This window comes from Talpa europaea (assembly GCF_964194135.1).
Source record: "Talpa europaea genome assembly, chromosome: 4".
Lineage (NCBI taxonomy): Eukaryota > Metazoa > Chordata > Mammalia > Eulipotyphla > Talpidae > Talpa > Talpa europaea.
The window spans coordinates 10,796,513-10,816,549 of NC_140070.1; the positions used below are offsets into that span (position 1 = coordinate 10,796,513).

The 20,037-nt window shown below is 36.5% G+C and overlaps 1 pseudogene across 1 annotated transcript; it reads left to right on the forward strand.

Moving 5' to 3' along the window:
- Positions 1 to 19,374: 19,374 nt before the first annotated feature.
- On the forward strand, positions 19,375 to 19,768 carry LOC311169895 (small ribosomal subunit protein eS25-like; annotated as a pseudogene). The gene has a single exon. The product of its transcript is annotated as a small ribosomal subunit protein eS25-like (transcript).
- Positions 19,769 to 20,037: the final 269 nt, after the last annotated feature.

Genomic DNA, 20,037 nt, shown 5'->3' on the forward strand with positions numbered 1-20,037 from the left:
AAAAGAACCAAAACAGAGAAGGAAAGAGAAGTACGAAGGAAAAAGAACGAAGAAAGACTTCGGGAACTATCTGACTCCATGAGGAAAGGAAATATAAGAGTTATAGGAATACCAGAAGGAGAGGAGAGAGATGTAGGAACAGAGAAAATATTCAAAGAGATAATTGAAGAGAACTTCCCAAATGTGAAGAAGGAGCTGAAAATTGATATACAAGAAGCAAGAAGAACACCAAACTTCCACGACGAAAGGAAAAATACAGCAAGACACATAATAGTAAAGCTCCCAAGAATCCAGGACAAGGAAAAAATAATGAAGCTGGCAAGAGGGAAGAAACAGATAACATTCAAAGGAAAACCAATCAGGCTGACATCAGACTTCTCCGAAGAAACACTACGGGCAAGGAGAGAGTGGAGGGACATAGTCAACAGACTCCAAGAAAACAGATGCCAACCAAGAATACTCTATCCCGCAAAGCTCTCCTTCCTCTTTGAAGAAAGAATATGGACCTTCCCAGACAAACAGAAACTCCGGAATTACATTGCAACTAAACCCCCACTCCAAAAAATACTACAAGGAGTCCTAAAGCCAGAACCTCAGAGCGACGAATAACAATGAAAGAAGGCCAAAAAAAAAAAAAGTTATTAAAAGAATAAATAAATAAAATCAAAGGAAAGACAAACACAATGGCAAATACAGATGTTAACATATCAATATTAACTCTAAATGTAAATGGACTAAACTCTTCAATAAAAAGACACAGAGTTGCAGCCTGGATTAAGAAACAAAACCCAACCTTTTGCTGTCTCCAGGAAACACATTTAGCTACAAAAGATAAAAATAGGCTCAAAGTTAAAGGATGGAAAACAATCCTACAAGCAAATGGACCAAAAAAGAAAGCAGGAACAGCTATACTTATATCAGATAAAACAGATTTCAAACTCAAAAAGATAAAAAGAGACCCCAATGGTCACTACATTATGATCAAGGGGACAATACTTCAAGAAGAAATAACACTCATTAACATATACTCACCAAACGAAGGAGCACCAAAATATATCAGACAACTGTTGTCCTCTCTGAAAACAGACATCAGAGAAAACACATACGTAGTGGGAGACTTCAACACACCACTATCAACAATGGATAGATCAACAAGACAAAAAATAAGTAAAGAAACCAAAGTTCTAAATAAAGACCTAGAGCAATTGGGCTTAACAGACATCTATAGAACACTAAACCCCAAAAAAACGGAGTACACATTTTTCTCAAGCGCACACGGATCATTCTCCAGGATCGATCACATACTGGGGCACAAGACAAACATCAACAGATACACCAAGATTGAAATCATATCAACCATCTTTTCTGACCATGAAGGCATCAAACTAGAAATAAACCATAAAAAGAAGGCAAGGAACTTTCCTACCTCATGGAGATTAAAAACCACACTACTGGAAGACCATTGGACTAATGAGGAGATCAAAGAAGAAATTAAAAAATTTTTTGAATTGAACGAGAAGGAGGACACCAATATCCTAAATGTATGGGATGCAGCAAAAGCAGTAATAAGAGGAAAATATATAGCAATAGAAGCTCACATCAAGAAACAAGAAAGAACGCAAAGAAACAACCTAATCTCGAAGCTCAAAGATCTAGAAAAAGAACAACAAAAAAACCCCAAAACCAGTAGAAGAAAAGAAATAATAAAAACCAAAGCAGAAATAAATGAAATTGAAACTAAAAAAACAATCCAAAAGATCAATGAAACCAAGAGCTGGTTCTTTGAAAAAATCAATAAAATAGACAAACCCCTAGCCAGGCTCACAAAGGAAAAAAGGGAGAAAGCACAAATAAACAGGATCATCAATGAAAGAGGAGAAATCACAACGGACACAGCAGAAATCAAAAGAATAATCAGTAACTACTATGAACAGTTATATGGAAACAAGTTTAACAATCTAGAGGAGATGGACAAATTCCTACAACTCTACAATCACCCAAAGCTAGATAAAGAAGAAATAGAACACCTAAACAGACCAATTACAATTAGCGAAATTGAAATGGTAATCAAAAACCTCCCCAAAAACAAAAGCCCAGGACCTGATGGATTTACAAATGAATTCTACCAAACATTCAGAGACGAATTAGTGCCTATCCTTCACAAACTCTTCCAAAAAATTGAGAAGGAAGGGACAATACCAAACACGTTCTATGAAGCCAACATTACACTAATACCAAAACCGAACAAGGACAACACAAAAAAGGAAAACTACAGGCCAATCTCCCTAATGAACACTGATGCAAAAATCCTCAATAAAATTTTAGCTATCAGAATCCAACAATGTATCCATAAGATAATTCACCACGACCAAGTTGGATTCATTCCAGGGGCACAAGGATGGTTTAACATCCGAAAATCAATCAATGTTATCCAACACATCAACAAAAAGAAATATAAAAACCATATGATAATATCAATAGATGCTGAGAAAGCTTTCGACAAAGTGCAACACCCATTCATGATAAAAGCCCTTGAAGTTCTTGGGATACAAGGAACATACCTCAACATCATAAAGGCCATCTATGACAAGCCAACAGCCAGTATCATTCTCAATGGTGAAAAGCTGAAAGCAATTCCATTAAGATCTGGAACAAGACAAGGATGTCCACTCTCACCATTGCTTTTCAATATAATACTGGAAGTCCTAGCCAGGGCAATAAGACAAGAGAAAGACATCCAAGGAATCCAAATAGGAAAAGAAGAAGTCAAACTATCACTATTTGCAGACGATATGATATTATACATAGAGAACCCCAAAAACTCCACAGAAAAGCTAATTCAACTCATCAATCAGTTCAGTAAAGTGGCAGGATACAAAATCAACACGCAAAAGTCAGTAGCCTTCCTATACACAAACAATAAATCTGAAGAAGAAGAAATCAAAAAGACCATCCCTTTTGTTATTGAAACAAAAAAAATCAAATATTTGGGAATAAATCTAACAAAAGAGGTAAAGGACCTATACAAAGAAAACTATAAAACACTGTTAAAAGAAATAGAAGAAGACACAAAGAAATGGAGAGACATCCCCTGCTCATGGATTGGAAGAATAAACATTATTAAAATGGCCATCCTTCCAAAAGCAATATACAGATTCAATGCTATTCCAATCAAAATTTCAATGTCATTCTTCAAAGAAATAGAACAATTATTGATGAAATTCATATGGAATCACAAAAAACCCCGAATAGCCAAAGCTCTCCTGAAAAAAAAAGAAGGGAATGGAGGCATCAGACTCCCAGACTTCAAACTATACTACAAAGCCATAATCATCAAAACTGCATGGTATTGGAACAAGAACAGACATACAGACCAATGGAATCGAATAGAAAATCCAGAAATAAACCCACAGATTTATGGTCAACTAATCTTTGACAAAGGAGCAAAGACTATGCATTGGAGCAAAGAAAGTTTGTTCAATAAATGGTGCTGGGAAAACTGGGTCGCTACATGCAAAAGAATGAAGCTTGACCACCACCTCACACCATACACAAAAATCAACTCAAAATGGATTAAAGAACTAGACATAAGACCTGAAACCATAAAATATATAGAAGGAAATATAGGCGAAACACTACGTGATTTGCACATCAAAGACATCTTTACAGACACATCACCCAAAGCAGTGATAGTGAAGGCAAAGATAAACAGCTGGGACTATATCAAATTAAAGAGCTTTTGCACAGCAAAAGAGACAATAACAAAAACAAAGAGAAACCCCACCAACTGGGAGAACATTTTTGCACCCAACACTAATGATAAAGGACTGATCACAAAAATCTGCAAAGAGCTGATGAGACTCAACAACAACAAAGAAAATAATCCAGTCAAAAAATGGGCAGAAGAGCTTAAAAGAAACTTCTCTGAAGAGGAAATGCAAATGGCCAACAGGCATATGAAAAAATGTTCAACATCACTTGTCATCAGGGAAATGCAAATCAAAACTACCATGAGATACCATCTTACACCAGTGAGAATGGCACATATTAAAAAAACTAGCAACAACAAATGTTGGCGAGGGTGTGGAGAAAAAGGAACTCTTCTGCACTGTTGGTGGGAGTGCAAACTGGTCCAACCACTGTGGAAAGCTGTGTGGAGATTTCTGGACCTACTAAACATAGAGCTTCCATATGACCCAGCAATTCCACTCCTAGGTATTTACCCAAAGGACACAGAAACATCAATTCCAAAGAACACCTGCACCCCTATGTTTATAGCAGCACTGTTTACAATAGCTAAGCTTTGGAAACAACCCAAATGCCCAAAAATAGATGACTGGATCAAGAAGATGTGGTACATATATACCATGGAATATTACTCAGCATTCAAAAAAGATAAACACATGCAATTTGCTGCAACATGGATGGCGCTGGAAGGGATCATGCTCAGTGAAATAAGCCAAAAAGAAAAAGAAAAATACCGGATGGTCTCACTCATAGCAGGAATCTAGAAAACTTAAATAATGGACCAGGAAAATGAATAACTATAAGAAAGTGAAAATCAAAATCAACAAAAAACTATGAACCAGAGACACTTTTAGGGGGGCGGGGGCGGGAGGGGAGGGATTGGGGTCAGAATGGGGGGCTGCAATTGTATGGGGAATATAACAATAAAATTTATAAAAAAAAAAAAATATGGATATAGAAAAAAAAAATATTCTACAATGAAAAAAAAAAATAAAATTAGAATCTAAAAAAAAAAAAAAAAAAAAAAAAAAAAAAAGAAATCATATCAACCATCTTTTCTGACCATGAAGGCATCAAACTAGAAATAAACCATAAAAAGAAGGCAAGGAACTTTCCTACCTCATGGAGATTAAAAACCACACTACTGGAAGACCATTGGACTAATGAGGAGATCAAAGAAGAAATTAAAAAATTTTTTGAATTGAACGAGAAGGAGGACACCAATATCCTAAATGTATGGGATGCAGCAAAAGCAGTAATAAGAGGAAAATATATAGCAATAGAAGCTCACATCAAGAAACAAGAAAGAACGCAAAGAAACAACCTAATCTCGAAGCTCAAAGATCTAGAAAAAGAACAACAAAAAAACCCCAAAACCAGTAGAAGAAAAGAAATAATAAAAACCAAAGCAGAAATAAATGAAATTGAAACTAAAAAAACAATCCAAAAGATCAATGAAACCAAGAGCTGGTTCTTTGAAAAAATCAATAAAATAGACAAACCCCTAGCCAGGCTCACAAAGGAAAAAAGGGAGAAAGCACAAATAAACAGGATCATCAATGAAAGAGGAGAAATCACAACGGACACAGCAGAAATCAAAAGAATAATCAGTAACTACTATGAACAGTTATATGGAAACAAGTTTAACAATCTAGAGGAGATGGACAAATTCCTACAACTCTACAATCACCCAAAGCTAGATAAAGAAGAAATAGAACACCTAAACAGACCAATTACAATTAGCGAAATTGAAATGGTAATCAAAAACCTCCCCAAAAACAAAAGCCCAGGACCTGATGGATTTACAAATGAATTCTACCAAACATTCAGAGACGAATTAGTGCCTATCCTTCACAAACTCTTCCAAAAAATTGAGAAGGAAGGGACAATACCAAACACGTTCTATGAAGCCAACATTACACTAATACCAAAACCGAACAAGGACAACACAAAAAAGGAAAACTACAGGCCAATCTCCCTAATGAACACTGATGCAAAAATCCTCAATAAAATTTTAGCTATCAGAATCCAACAATGTATCCATAAGATAATTCACCACGACCAAGTTGGATTCATTCCAGGGGCACAAGGATGGTTTAACATCCGAAAATCAATCAACGTTATCCAACACATCAACAAAAAGAAATATAAAAACCATATGATAATATCAATAGATGCTGAGAAAGCTTTCGACAAAGTGCAACACCCATTCATGATAAAAGCCCTTGAAGTTCTTGGGATACAAGGAACATACCTCAACATCATAAAGGCCATCTATGACAAGCCAACAGCCAGTATCATTCTCAATGGTGAAAAGCTGAAAGCAATCCCATTAAGATCTGGAACAAGACAAGGATGTCCACTCTCACCATTGCTTTTCAATATAATACTGGAAGTCCTAGCCAGGGCAATAAGACAAGAGAAAGACATCCAAGGAATCCAAATAGGAAAAGAAGAAGTCAAACTATCACTATTTGCAGACGATATGATATTATACATAGAGAACCCCAAAAACTCCACAGAAAAGCTAATTCAACTCATCAATCAGTTCAGTAAAGTGGCAGGATACAAAATCAACACGCAAAAGTCAGTAGCCTTCCTATACACAAACAATAAATCTGAAGAAGAAGAAATCAAAAAGACCATCCCTTTTGTTATTGAAACAAAAAAAATCAAATATTTGGGAATAAATCTAACAAAAGAGGTAAAGGACCTATACAAAGAAAACTATAAAACACTGTTAAAAGAAATAGAAGAAGACACAAAGAAATGGAGAGACATCCCCTGCTCATGGATTGGAAGAATAAACATTATTAAAATGGCCATCCTTCCAAAAGCAATATACAGATTCAATGCTATTCCAATCAAAATTTCAATGTCATTCTTCAAAGAAATAGAACAATTATTGATGAAATTCATATGGAATCACAAAAAACCCCGAATAGCCAAAGCTCTCCTGAAAAAAAAAGAAGGGAATGGAGGCATCAGACTCCCAGACTTCAAACTATACTACAAAGCCATAATCATCAAAACTGCATGGTATTGGAACAAGAACAGACATACAGACCAATGGAATCGAATAGAAAATCCAGAAATAAACCCACAGATTTATGGTCAACTAATCTTTGACAAAGGAGCAAAGACTATGCATTGGAGCAAAGAAAGTTTGTTCAATAAATGGTGCTGGGAAAACTGGGTCGCTACATGCAAAAGAATGAAGCTTGACCACCACCTCACACCATACACAAAAATCAACTCAAAATGGATTAAAGAACTAGACATAAGACCTGAAACCATAAAATATATAGAAGGAAATATAGGCGAAACACTACGTGATTTGCACATCAAAGACATCTTTACAGACACATCACCCAAAGCAGTGATAGTGAAGGCAAAGATAAACAGCTGGGACTATATCAAATTAAAGAGCTTTTGCACAGCAAAAGAGACAATAACAAAAACAAAGAGAAACCCCACCAACTGGGAGAACATTTTTGCACCCAACACTAATGATAAAGGACTGATCACAAAAATCTGCAAAGAGCTGATGAGACTCAACAACAACAAAGAAAATAATCCAGTCAAAAAATGGGCAGAAGAGCTTAAAAGAAACTTCTCTGAAGAGGAAATGCAAATGGCCAACAGGCATATGAAAAAATGTTCAACATCACTTGTCATCAGGGAAATGCAAATCAAAACTACCATGAGATACCATCTTACACCAGTGAGAATGGCACATATTAAAAAAACTAGCAACAACAAATGTTGGCGAGGGTGTGGAGAAAAAGGAACTCTTCTGCACTGTTGGTGGGAGTGCAAACTGGTCCAACCACTGTGGAAAGCTGTGTGGAGATTTCTGGACCTACTAAACATAGAGCTTCCATATGACCCAGCAATTCCACTCCTAGGTATTTACCCAAAGGACACAGAAACATCAATTCCAAAGAACACCTGCACCCCTATGTTTATAGCAGCACTGTTTACAATAGCTAAGCTTTGGAAACAACCCAAATGCCCAAAAATAGATGACTGGATCAAGAAGATGTGGTACATATATACCATGGAATATTACTCAGCATTCAAAAAAGATAAACACATGCAATTTGCTGCAACATGGATGGCGCTGGAAGGGATCATGCTCAGCGAAATAAGCCAAAAAGAAAAAGAAAAATACCGGATGGTCTCACTCATAGCAGGAATCTAGAGAACTTAAATAAGGGACCAGGAAAATGAATAACTATAAGAAAGTGAAAATCAAAATCAACAAAAAACTATGAACCAGAGACACTTTTAGGGGGGCGGGGGCGGGAGGGGAGGGATTGGGGTCAGAATGGGGGGCTGCAATTGTATGGGGAATATAACAATAAAATTTATAAAAAAAAAAAAATATGGATATAGAAAAAAAAAATATTCTACAATGAAAAAAAAAAATAAAATTAGAATCTAAAAAAAAAAAAAAAAAAAAAAAAAAAAAAAAGAAATCATATCAACCATCTTTTCTGACCATGAAGGCATCAAACTAGAAATAAACCATAAAAAGAAGGCAAGGAACTTTCCTACCTCATGGAGATTAAAAACCACACTACTGGAAGACCATTGGACTAATGAGGAGATCAAAGAAGAAATTAAAAAATTTTTTGAATTGAACGAGAAGGAGGACACCAATATCCTAAATGTATGGGATGCAGCAAAAGCAGTAATAAGAGGAAAATATATAGCAATAGAAGCTCACATCAAGAAACAAGAAAGAACGCAAAGAAACAACCTAATCTCGAAGCTCAAAGATCTAGAAAAAGAACAACAAAAAAACCCCAAAACCAGTAGAAGAAAAGAAATAATAAAAACCAAAGCAGAAATAAATGAAATTGAAACTAAAAAAACAATCCAAAAGATCAATGAAACCAAGAGCTGGTTCTTTGAAAAAATCAATAAAATAGACAAACCCCTAGCCAGGCTCACAAAGGAAAAAAGGGAGAAAGCACAAATAAACAGGATCATCAATGAAAGAGGAGAAATCACAACGGACACAGCAGAAATCAAAAGAATAATCAGTAACTACTATGAACAGTTATATGGAAACAAGTTTAACAATCTAGAGGAGATGGACAAATTCCTACAACTCTACAATCACCCAAAGCTAGATAAAGAAGAAATAGAACACCTAAACAGACCAATTACAATTAGCGAAATTGAAATGGTAATCAAAAACCTCCCCAAAAACAAAAGCCCAGGACCTGATGGATTTACAAATGAATTCTACCAAACATTCAGAGACGAATTAGTGCCTATCCTTCACAAACTCTTCCAAGAAATTGAGAAGGAAGGGACAATACCAAACACGTTCTATGAAGCCAACATTACACTAATACCAAAACCGAACAAGGACAACACAAAAAAGGAAAACTACAGGCCAATCTCCCTAATGAACACTGATGCAAAAATCCTCAATAAAATTTTAGCTATCAGAATCCAACAATGTATCCATAAGATAATTCACCACGACCAAGTTGGATTCATTCCAGGGGCACAAGGATGGTTTAACATCCGAAAATCAATCAACGTTATCCAACACATCAACAAAAAGAAATATAAAAACCATATGATAATATCAATAGATGCTGAGAAAGCTTTCGACAAAGTGCAACACCCATTCATGATAAAAGCCCTTGAAGTTCTTGGGATACAAGGAACATACCTCAACATCATAAAGGCCATCTATGACAAGCCAACAGCCAGTATCATTCTCAATGGTGAAAAGCTGAAAGCAATCCCATTAAGATCTGGAACAAGACAAGGATGTCCACTCTCACCACTGCTTTTCAATATAATACTGGAAGTCCTAGCCAGGGCAATAAGACAAGAGAAAGACATCCAAGGAATCCAAATAGGAAAAGAAGAAGTCAAACTATCACTATTTGCAGACGATATGATATTATACATAGAGAACCCCAAAAACTCCACAGAAAAGCTAATTCAACTCATCAATCAGTTCAGTAAAGTGGCAGGATACAAAATCAACACGCAAAAGTCAGTAGCCTTCCTATACACAAACAATAAATCTGAAGAAGAAGAAATCAAAAAGACCATCCCTTTTGTTATTGAAACAAAAAAAATCAAATATTTGGGAATAAATCTAACAAAAGAGGTAAAGGACCTATACAAAGAAAACTATAAAACACTGTTAAAAGAAATAGAAGAAGACACAAAGAAATGGAGAGACATCCCCTGCTCATGGATTGGAAGAATAAACATTATTAAAATGGCCATCCTTCCAAAAGCAATATACAGATTCAATGCTATTCCAATCAAAATTTCAATGTCATTCTTCAAAGAAATAGAACAATTATTGATGAAATTCATATGGAATCACAAAAAACCCCGAATAGCCAAAGCTCTCCTGAAAAAAAAAGAAGGGAATGGAGGCATCAGACTCCCAGACTTCAAACTATACTACAAAGCCATAATCATCAAAACTGCATGGTATTGGAACAAGAACAGACATACAGACCAATGGAATCGAATAGAAAATCCAGAAATAAACCCACAGATTTATGGTCAACTAATCTTTGACAAAGGAGCAAAGACTATGCATTGGAGCAAAGAAAGTTTGTTCAATAAATGGTGCTGGGAAAACTGGGTCGCTACATGCAAAAGAATGAAGCTTGACCACCACCTCACACCATACACAAAAATCAACTCAAAATGGATTAAAGAACTAGACATAAGACCTGAAACCATAAAATATATAGAAGGAAATATAGGCGAAACACTACGTGATTTGCACATCAAAGACATCTTTACAGACACATCACCCAAAGCAGTGATAGTGAAGGCAAAGATAAACAGCTGGGACTATATCAAATTAAAGAGCTTTTGCACAGCAAAAGAGACAATAACAAAAACAAAGAGAAACCCCACCAACTGGGAGAACATTTTTGCACCCAACACTAATGATAAAGGACTGATCACAAAAATCTGCAAAGAGCTGATGAGACTCAACAACAACAAAGAAAATAATCCAGTCAAAAAATGGGCAGAAGAGCTTAAAAGAAACTTCTCTGAAGAGGAAATGCAAATGGCCAACAGGCATATGAAAAAATGTTCAACATCACTTGTCATCAGGGAAATGCAAATCAAAACTACCATGAGATACCATCTTACACCAGTGAGAATGGCACATATTAAAAAAACTAGCAACAACAAATGTTGGCGAGGGTGTGGAGAAAAAGGAACTCTTCTGCACTGTTGGTGGGAGTGCAAACTGGTCCAACCACTGTGGAAAGCTGTGTGGAGATTTCTGGACCTACTAAACATAGAGCTTCCATATGACCCAGCAATTCCACTCCTAGGTATTTACCCAAAGGACACAGAAACATCAATTCCAAAGAACACCTGCACCCCTATGTTTATAGCAGCACTGTTTACAATAGCTAAGCTTTGGAAACAACCCAAATGCCCAAAAATAGATGACTGGATCAAGAAGATGTGGTACATATATACCATGGAATATTACTCAGCATTCAAAAAAGATAAACACATGCAATTTGCTGCAACATGGATGGCGCTGGAAGGGATCATGCTCAGTGAAATAAGCCAAAAAGAAAAAGAAAAATACCGGATGGTCTCACTCATAGCAGGAATCTAGAAAACTTAAATAATGGACCAGGAAAATGAATAACTATAAGAAAGTGAAAATCAAAATCAACAAAAAACTATGAACCAGAGACACTTTTAGGGGGGCGGGGGCGGGAGGGGAGGGATTGGGGTCAGAATGGGGGGCTGCAATTGTATGGGGAATATAACAATAAAATTTATAAAAAAAAAAAAAATAAATAAAAAAAAATAAAACTAAAAGACCAAAACTAAAAATAACAGGCTGGAATAAGGTCATACATGCTAGTAACTCAAGAGAGTAAATCAGGAACTGCTGTTCTCATACCCAATAAGCTAGACTTTCAACTATAAGGGTAATTTGGGACAAAGATGGTCACCATATACTGATAAGGGAACATCTCACCAAGAAAATCTGTTATTAATATTCATGCTACAAATATAGGAGCACCTAGTTATATAAAGCAACTATTAACCAGTCTTAAACAACCTATTAACAAAAATACAATCAGAGATCTCAACATACCAATGACATGAAGGAAAAAAATCATCCAGACAGAAAATGAACAAAGAACTAAAGCCCTTAAATGGACATTTATAGAGCTTTCCATCCTAAAAGTAATGAATGCACTTACTTCTCCAGTGCACATGGAACATCCTCAAGAACAGAGCATTTACTAGGACATAAACATGCCTCAGAAAACACACAAAAGTGGAAATTATATCAAACGTCATCACAGACCACAACACCATAAAGCAAAAAATAAAAAAAAAAAAAAAAAAAAAGAAACTGGAATATGTACTCAATGGAATACTACTCAGCCGCTTAAAAAGATAAAATAGTGCCTTTTGGCTCAAAATAGATAGGTCTTAAGGAGATTATGCAAAGTGAAATGAGTTATAAAGTGAAAGACAGCTACCCATGGTCTCCTTTATTTGCAGAAAATAACCAAAGAAAACAAAACAGCAAGACAAGAATAATTCTTAGACTCTGAAAAACCTAATGTAAAAAAAAAAATCCCCTCTTTCACTTTTGAGCCTTTACCCAAATCAATTATAAAAATACCTTCACAAAAATATTTCCTTTTTCTTTTAAAAAATTATAATATTTTATTTCTTTCCATTTTGCCTGTTTGCTAGGCATTGGCCTTTTCTAGCAGGCAACTCAAAACTCTCCAGCCTTTCCCCATATTCAGCTCCCAGATTGCTTCCACACTTTTAGGTATTTTTTACAGTAGCACTGTACTTCTAATTACCAATTTTTGCCTTAGTTTGGGCTGCTAGTGTACTAAGAAAAACCATGCACTAGCTAGATAGCTGAGATAACACTTATTTCTCACAGTCCAGGAGGCAGGGAAGATTGAAAGCAAGAACTTGACAGATTCAATTCCTGCTTAGAGTCTACTTCCTAGATTTTTTTTAAGATTTATTTATTTATGCATACAAGAACTGGGGTACAGGGCCTCCCTGGTGGCGTAGGTGGTTGAGCACAGCGCTATGAAGCTGTCCGCAGCCTCTGCAGTCCAGATTTGATCCCAGCCGGCTGGGGAGATATCCACATGGAGCAGCAGACCTCTCCTGTCTTGCCCACTGCTCCCCTCAGCAGTGTATTTCAGTCAGTCTGCCTGTTCTGTTCTCCAATCTGTCTCTGATGGATCCTCTCACCCTCCGGCACATCTGGCCTGTACCCCGGTTCTTGTATTCATAAATAAAATAAATAAATCTTTTTAAAAATCACTACTTTAAAAAAAAAAAAAACAAGAACCAGGGTACAGGCCAGAGGTGCAGGGGGTGAGAGGATTCACCAGAGAGAGGGGGGAACAGGGAACAGAACAGACAGATCTACTGAAATACACTGCTGAGGGGAACAGCAGGAGAGACAGGAGAGGTCTTTGCACCATGTGGGTAGCTCCCTGGCTGGGGATCGAACTCGTGCCGCAGAGGATGCAGACAGCTTCATAGGTTGCATCTTAACCCCTTGTGCCACCAGGAAGGCCCTCTACTTCCAGTTTAAGAAAGTTTCCTTTCCACTCATGTGGTATATGGAGAGAAAGCCCTTGTCTCTTCATTCCCTTATACAAGTCCTAAATCCAGCCCCTTACAAGGGCTCCTCCCCACCACTTTAATTACCTCCTAAAACTTCCACCTTCAAATACCACCATCACATTGGGGATCACGAATGTGGAGGAGATCAACCTTCAGTCAATGCTACTTACATGGTTATCACAAGTGATTTAAAATTAAAATAAAATCAATAGTGTATGTAAATATAAAACCACAGTTTTACTAATCATTCCAGTGTTACGCAGCGTGTGGATTTACAATTATAACAGGGAATGGGAAAAAATGAAGTATCGTTTGCTTTTACATTCTAGAAGTTTGTATGTATCTTAAGGTAACTGGATGGAGTATGCAATAAATAGATTGCATGTTAATAATTTTTGATGTGAGGCATATAAATCAGGTATTCATATGGTTTTTAAAAATATTTCTAATATATGTCTATTTTTTACTGTTTATTGGTGTATCTTGTACATAAAATGTCTTATTAAAATAATCTTATTAAAGAAAATGCTTCTTAACTGTTAGTTTTTATATAATTTTTAATATGCAGACATTTTCTGACACAATGTCAATACTGCGTGTTGTTACTTTTAGAGAAAAGACATTTCATAGCAGTCTTTGCTCCTCTTTCAATTTAGAACACAGCTTTTCTACATGTAAATAGCTATGTACATCAGAGAACTTCAAAATTTCTCAATCCACAAAGACTTTGTTTCTTGGACAAGTTACAAAGTCTCCTTATCATTTACTTAGACTATTGAATTAGATCATTTCTAATTGTCACACTCCTTTTGTATATTTACTTTGATATGTAAGAGTTTAGTTCTCAAGAAGCTTAAACTTTACTTGAAGCTATTAGGAAATGGGAAATATTGTATTAACTCTAAGTTCAGAAGCGAGCTAGAGTCTAGAAACTTAGAGAAGGCCGCCAAATGGTATCTTTAAGGAATGCAAATGGGAAAAAAAAGTCAACAACAATCATAATATGGTCTGGTCACTGCAGTGCTGGCTCCAGATACCTATGTAAGAGAGTAGTTCAGGTTGAAAGTGGTGATTATGAAGAACTAGGAGACTTGCTTTAAGCTTCATTTCCCCTGTCGTTGTGCTCCCTTTAGCTATGTTGTGTTTTGTTGGGAATATTTTAGGGTGCCAAGGGGATTTATTAAGGCTCACTGCCTGCTCCTTCATCAACAATCACAATGTAGTGTCCACAAGGAAACAGGCATATAAGCTTGATTACCGAAAGGGAATTAGGGATGACTTCAGAGTATGTAAAGGTGACCTGAGTCTTAAAAGATGAGTAGAAAAATTGAGGAGTTCTAAGGAGGAGAGGCTACACTGTTTCTATGTCTAACTGAAGCTGTGATGGAGGATGGATTGGAGATACTGATACCTGGAGTGGTAATATCAGTCCCAAGGCTTTGCAGTGCCGCAGATGATAAATGAAAGGCAGAACAAAAGTGATACAGTGGAAATGGAAGCATAGCTCACACAAGTTTTAATATATTTTTCCATGTTTCTGACTACTGGGTAACCGGGCAAATTCCGTAGTCATTTCCTGAAATAGAATATCAAAAGTGAGGAGCAAGTTTGATGAGAAAATGAATTCAATTTTGAGCTTCATGGAGGTATCTCTGGAAAATACTGAAAATTCAGAAATATGTCTGGTATGAAGATCAGAAACATTTGGCATCATCAATATATAAATTAAACACAGGACATGTGGGTGGGTCAGTAAAGAAAATGAAAGGAAAAGGCACTGAGCACAGGTATTCAAGGAATACTTTTATACGTAATGAAGAAATGATTGCCATCTCTTTGTAAAGACAGGCAGCCCAAGGAATGCATATATGGTTGGATGGAATTATTTTCTGAAATTCACAGTGAGCAATTTCTATTTTAAGCTGTATTTTAGAAAGCAGAAATGGTATATAATGGTAGAAAGGAGAAATAGGGCAGCTGAAGTCACATGATATAAAAAAGATATGTCATTAGCTCTCTCTCTTTTTTTTTTAAAGATTTATTTATTTATTATTTATACAAGCACTGGGTACAGTCAGAAGCACGGGAGGGAGAGAGAATTCACCAAAGCCAGAGCGGGGAGCAGAGCAGGCAGAAGGACCAAAGCATGTGGGACCCTCCTCCGGTGGCTGGGGAGCAGCCAGGGATCGAACCGGCGCTGCAGAGGCTGCGGGCAGCTTCGCAACCCAGCGCTCAACCGCTGCGCCACTGGGGAGGCCCTCTCTTAATTTCTTATGTATACACATTTAATTAACTAAAATAAATGTTGTATATTTTTTAAATAATAACATTTTTTTCTAAAACCATAATGCTGTGGAGATAGGTCTAGTAGTGCCTGGAATGATGTAAAAACTGGAATTGAGAGTCAGCAACATATGATAATGAAACCATGGACATACAGCAGGGAGATCAAATGAGGGATGTGCAGAAAAGGAAAAAAAAAAACAAGAAGAATTGAAGAGAGAATACTGGTCCAAATTATATTCTATGTGATGCTCCAGTGTCAGGAAGAAAGGACAAAATTATTTGCTAACGTTGGAGAAAGAAGAGAAAAAAATTCATGAGTTATTCATGTAAATGGTCACCTACATTCCAATGACATCCTCTTTCACCTCTACATATACTTTCATTTACCATGAAACTGATCTCTAAAATGCTTAGTTTCAATGATGAAACACCTACATTTTGCAAGTATTCTAATTTTCTTACACTTGCTGCTTGAATGATTGTTACTTAATAAAGACTATGGTCATGGAATGATATGCTAAAGCTTTACAGCTTCTGATGTCGGATAGATTCAAAATAGATTGTTGGGTATGTAAATGACAGTTACAAATTGTTTGTTTTCCATCCAAGATATTGAGGATCGTGAGGTGAGATCACCTCGAATTTTGGTGGACTCTACATCCAGTGGCAAGCAAACTCATGGCGGTATCTCTGGAAAACTCAAGAGAACCATTGGAAATATGGACTATGGTGATTCTGGGAACCACTCGAAGTGAGATGAATCAAGATCCCCCCAGAGTCTTCAAAGGAGGTTGACCCTACTGTCACCTGTATTTTGGGTTCCCAGCCTCTAAAACTAAAAGAACAGGATTCTTCTGTTTTAAATCACTGTTTTGTGGTGATTCTTACGACAGTCCTAAGAAACTAACGAAGTAGCCATCCTCTTTTTTGAAACTGAGGTAAAGTCTGAATTAAATTTATAAAAGCAAATGAGAAGTGAAACATCGCTGGGTGTGTATGGATATTATACATCCATTATCTATATCTCCCCTACATGAAGTTGAGAGCCTTATAAAGAAAACTAAAAAAGATCTTCTAATCATCCTCTTACTCTTAATTCTTAACAAATTTTTATTACCACTACTATCATGAAGTCTTAATTTCAAATAAAATTTCTCCTAACCAAAAAGGCAGATAAGGGATCAGAGATGTGTCAGGTAGTTACTGACCTTATGAACCACTTTCTCATACTCTCGTTCCAGTTCCCTCTGCTCCATCTTCGGTCAATCCCCCACAACTGGGGGTTCTTCTCTACCACATATTTCATACTACCCAGTGGATTTCTTGCATTTTTTTCATTTTTGAACCTCTCTTCTCTTTTTTTCTGTCCACTCTGAAGTTCTCTTGCTGCCATTTCCATGTGCTGAAGTTTTCATCACACATTTTTAAAGTCAATTCAAACAACCTAGTATGTACTATGTCTTTTCTCATAAAACTGGCCAAAAATGGTATCTTCCTCTTTTATTCTTCAGTTGCAGTCTGAAAATCTTTTATCCTCTGCAATGTCTGCTATTGCCTTAAGAAACACAACCACAACTGCATTTTTTTGAAGAAATCACTAACTACCTCCATTGTAAAAACTTGTCTAACCTAATCTATATCATTTACTTCTTATGTTCCTGGCCTCAGAAAGGATAGTATTGTCATTCATTGGAGAAATAGGGACTGACTAGTTGCGAGGCCAAGATTCCTCTTGTATGAACCATAAGATATGATGTCAGGAGGAATTTTTTTTTTTTTTTTTTTTGTGGGACCCTCACCGGTGGCCGGGGAATGAACCGGCGCTGCAGAGGCTGTGGGCAGCCTCACAGCCCAGAGCTCAACTGCTGCGCCACCAGGGGAGGCCCTCAAGGAGGAATTAAAACTGCTCCAGGGGCTCCCTGGTGGCACAGGGGTTAAAGTCTCAGGGCTGTCAAACTATTGCCAGCCATTGCCAGAGAGCTACCCACATGGCACAGCAGACCTCTCTTGTCTCGCCCGCTGCTCCCCTCAGCAGTGTATTTCAGTCAATCTGCCTGTTCTGTTCCCCACTCTGTCTCTGATGAATCTTCTCACCCCCCACACCTCTGGCCTACTCTGGTATGCACAAATAAATCCTTAAAAAAAAAAAAAACTGCTACAGTCTCATGAGTCAGATGTGACTATTTTAAAGCTTTTTTTCTCAAAAACAATGTTTATCTTGAAATTGGAAGAATGCATAGGAACTAACTAGATCAATAAAATAATGTGGAGAGCATGTACAAAGGCAGCAGAGGAGGAAAAATGTGATTTGAGAGCCTTAGAGAATAGTAAAGCCATTGGCAATGATAACTGGTGAAGCAGGAGACAGAGAACTTGGTGTGCCTCTGAAGGAAAGTCAGTTAAGAATTCGGCAGTAAGAATGCTTAGAAGGCTATTAAATTATAGTTACTAATTTTAAGTAATTGGAATGGAAGTTGAAGTTAGTTAAGAAAATAATTAAAAAGTCTTTTAAATGGAAAAAGTATCATTTACTTAACTATTCAGTGGGCTTGGGGACTACAGGACCTCTAACTGTACATTCTTGTTTTCAGTGTGACATAAAGGAAATAATTCCTTAAAGGAAGAAGATGAACTCTCTGGGGACGTTATTTGCAAATTTTGAGTTAACATTTTACTGGCTCTTTAAGTAAAGCAAATAGTCTTAATGAGTTGTACATCATAACATCTATTTAAAATATGCAACTGCTTTATTTTATAACAATTAAACCTACTTTACTACAGCAGGTGAAATTACTTTACCTGGAGAACAGCTTGATGGTTTTCAGATGAAAGTTTGATGGCGTTGCCTCTTATTCCTTTGTTCCGGAAATTCACATTCTTTAGAAATAAGAGGAACTCATTACATTTGAAAATTCTCCAGAAGTGACAAGTACTCATTGTGTTATACTGGGATTTAAAAAAAGTCTCTTATAAACTGAAGAAGTTTAAATGATTCACTTACTGAATCATTTATTCCACTTAGTATGCCATTTAATGATTTAAATCTAATTGGATAAAATTGTAAGGCTATGTGTTTTTGGTGATATGACATGAAATTTATGCTTCAATAAAAGGTCAATTTTAGTTCTAGCTCATTTGGAATGACAATGATAAATGGTATTAATTAGAGGCTTTATTTTATGGGTGTTATTCAAATACAAGCGGGAGCAATTTATGTGAGAATATGTTTAGTAGTTTCTAGCTCCAATATTTTGAAAGGCTTTTAAAAAATTAAAAACTTTGCCAATAAAACATAGCAGCATTTTTAAAAAGTTTATAATCAGTTTCTAAGGAAGGAAGAAGTTTCTAGTGGTATTAGAAATCAAACAAGTAAATTCAGAAATTACTATATTCTGCCTAAAATTAGTTAATGTTATTCTAAAATGATCTCAGAGAGGTAACAAATTTATCTTAGACAATTAAAAATTCAGACAAATTGAAGGTATTTTTGAGAGGTCAAAGTCTTTTTCAAGCATTTTTCTTTTTTTTTTTTAAGAAAACTGTTTACAAACTTCTCACTTTTTGCTTTCATTTAGGAATCAAGGTAAAGTAGAAATTTCATTAATACTGTAAAGGTTGAGCTTTTTTTTTGGTCCAACATCTTAGCAAGGCTGTGGCGACAGCTGCTGCTCTCCAAGCTTCGCGATGCCTCCCAAAGATGATAAGAAGAAAAAAGATGCTGAAAGTTGGCCAAGAAAGACAAAGGCCCAGTGAACAAATCTGGGGGTAAGGCCAAAAAGAAGAAGTGGCCCAAAGGCAAAGTTTGAACAAGCTCAATAATCTAGTCTAGGTTGACAAAGCCACATGTGACGCACTCTGTAAGGAAGTTCCCAACTATAAGCTCATAACCCCAGCAGTTGTGTCTGAGAGACCGAAGATTCGTGGGTTCTTGGGCAGGGCAGCCCTTCAGGAGCTCCTTAGTAAAGGACCTAACAAACTCGTTTCAAAGCACAGAGCACAAATAATTTATACCAGAAACACCAAAGGTGGAGCTGCTCCAGCTGCTGGTGGAGATGCGAAAGCAGGTCCCACCAACTGACTGTACATTTTGAAAAAACAAAAGTGTATTAAATAAAAAAAAAAAAAAATTCTGTAAAGGCTGAATTTCCCCAAAGCAAAATGATTGCTGGCTTTGGACTATCTACTTTGAGAGGAATCCAGTGGAGGATATTGAATTGCTGATAATAAGTGTCTTCCATGTAGCTTCTAACTGCATTAACTTTCATTCATTTTTGTACTGGGCTGCCCTGATTTGTTCCTGTTGTCCCAGTGCTTATTAACATTGCCCTCTTTTTGTTCTCAAAAGTA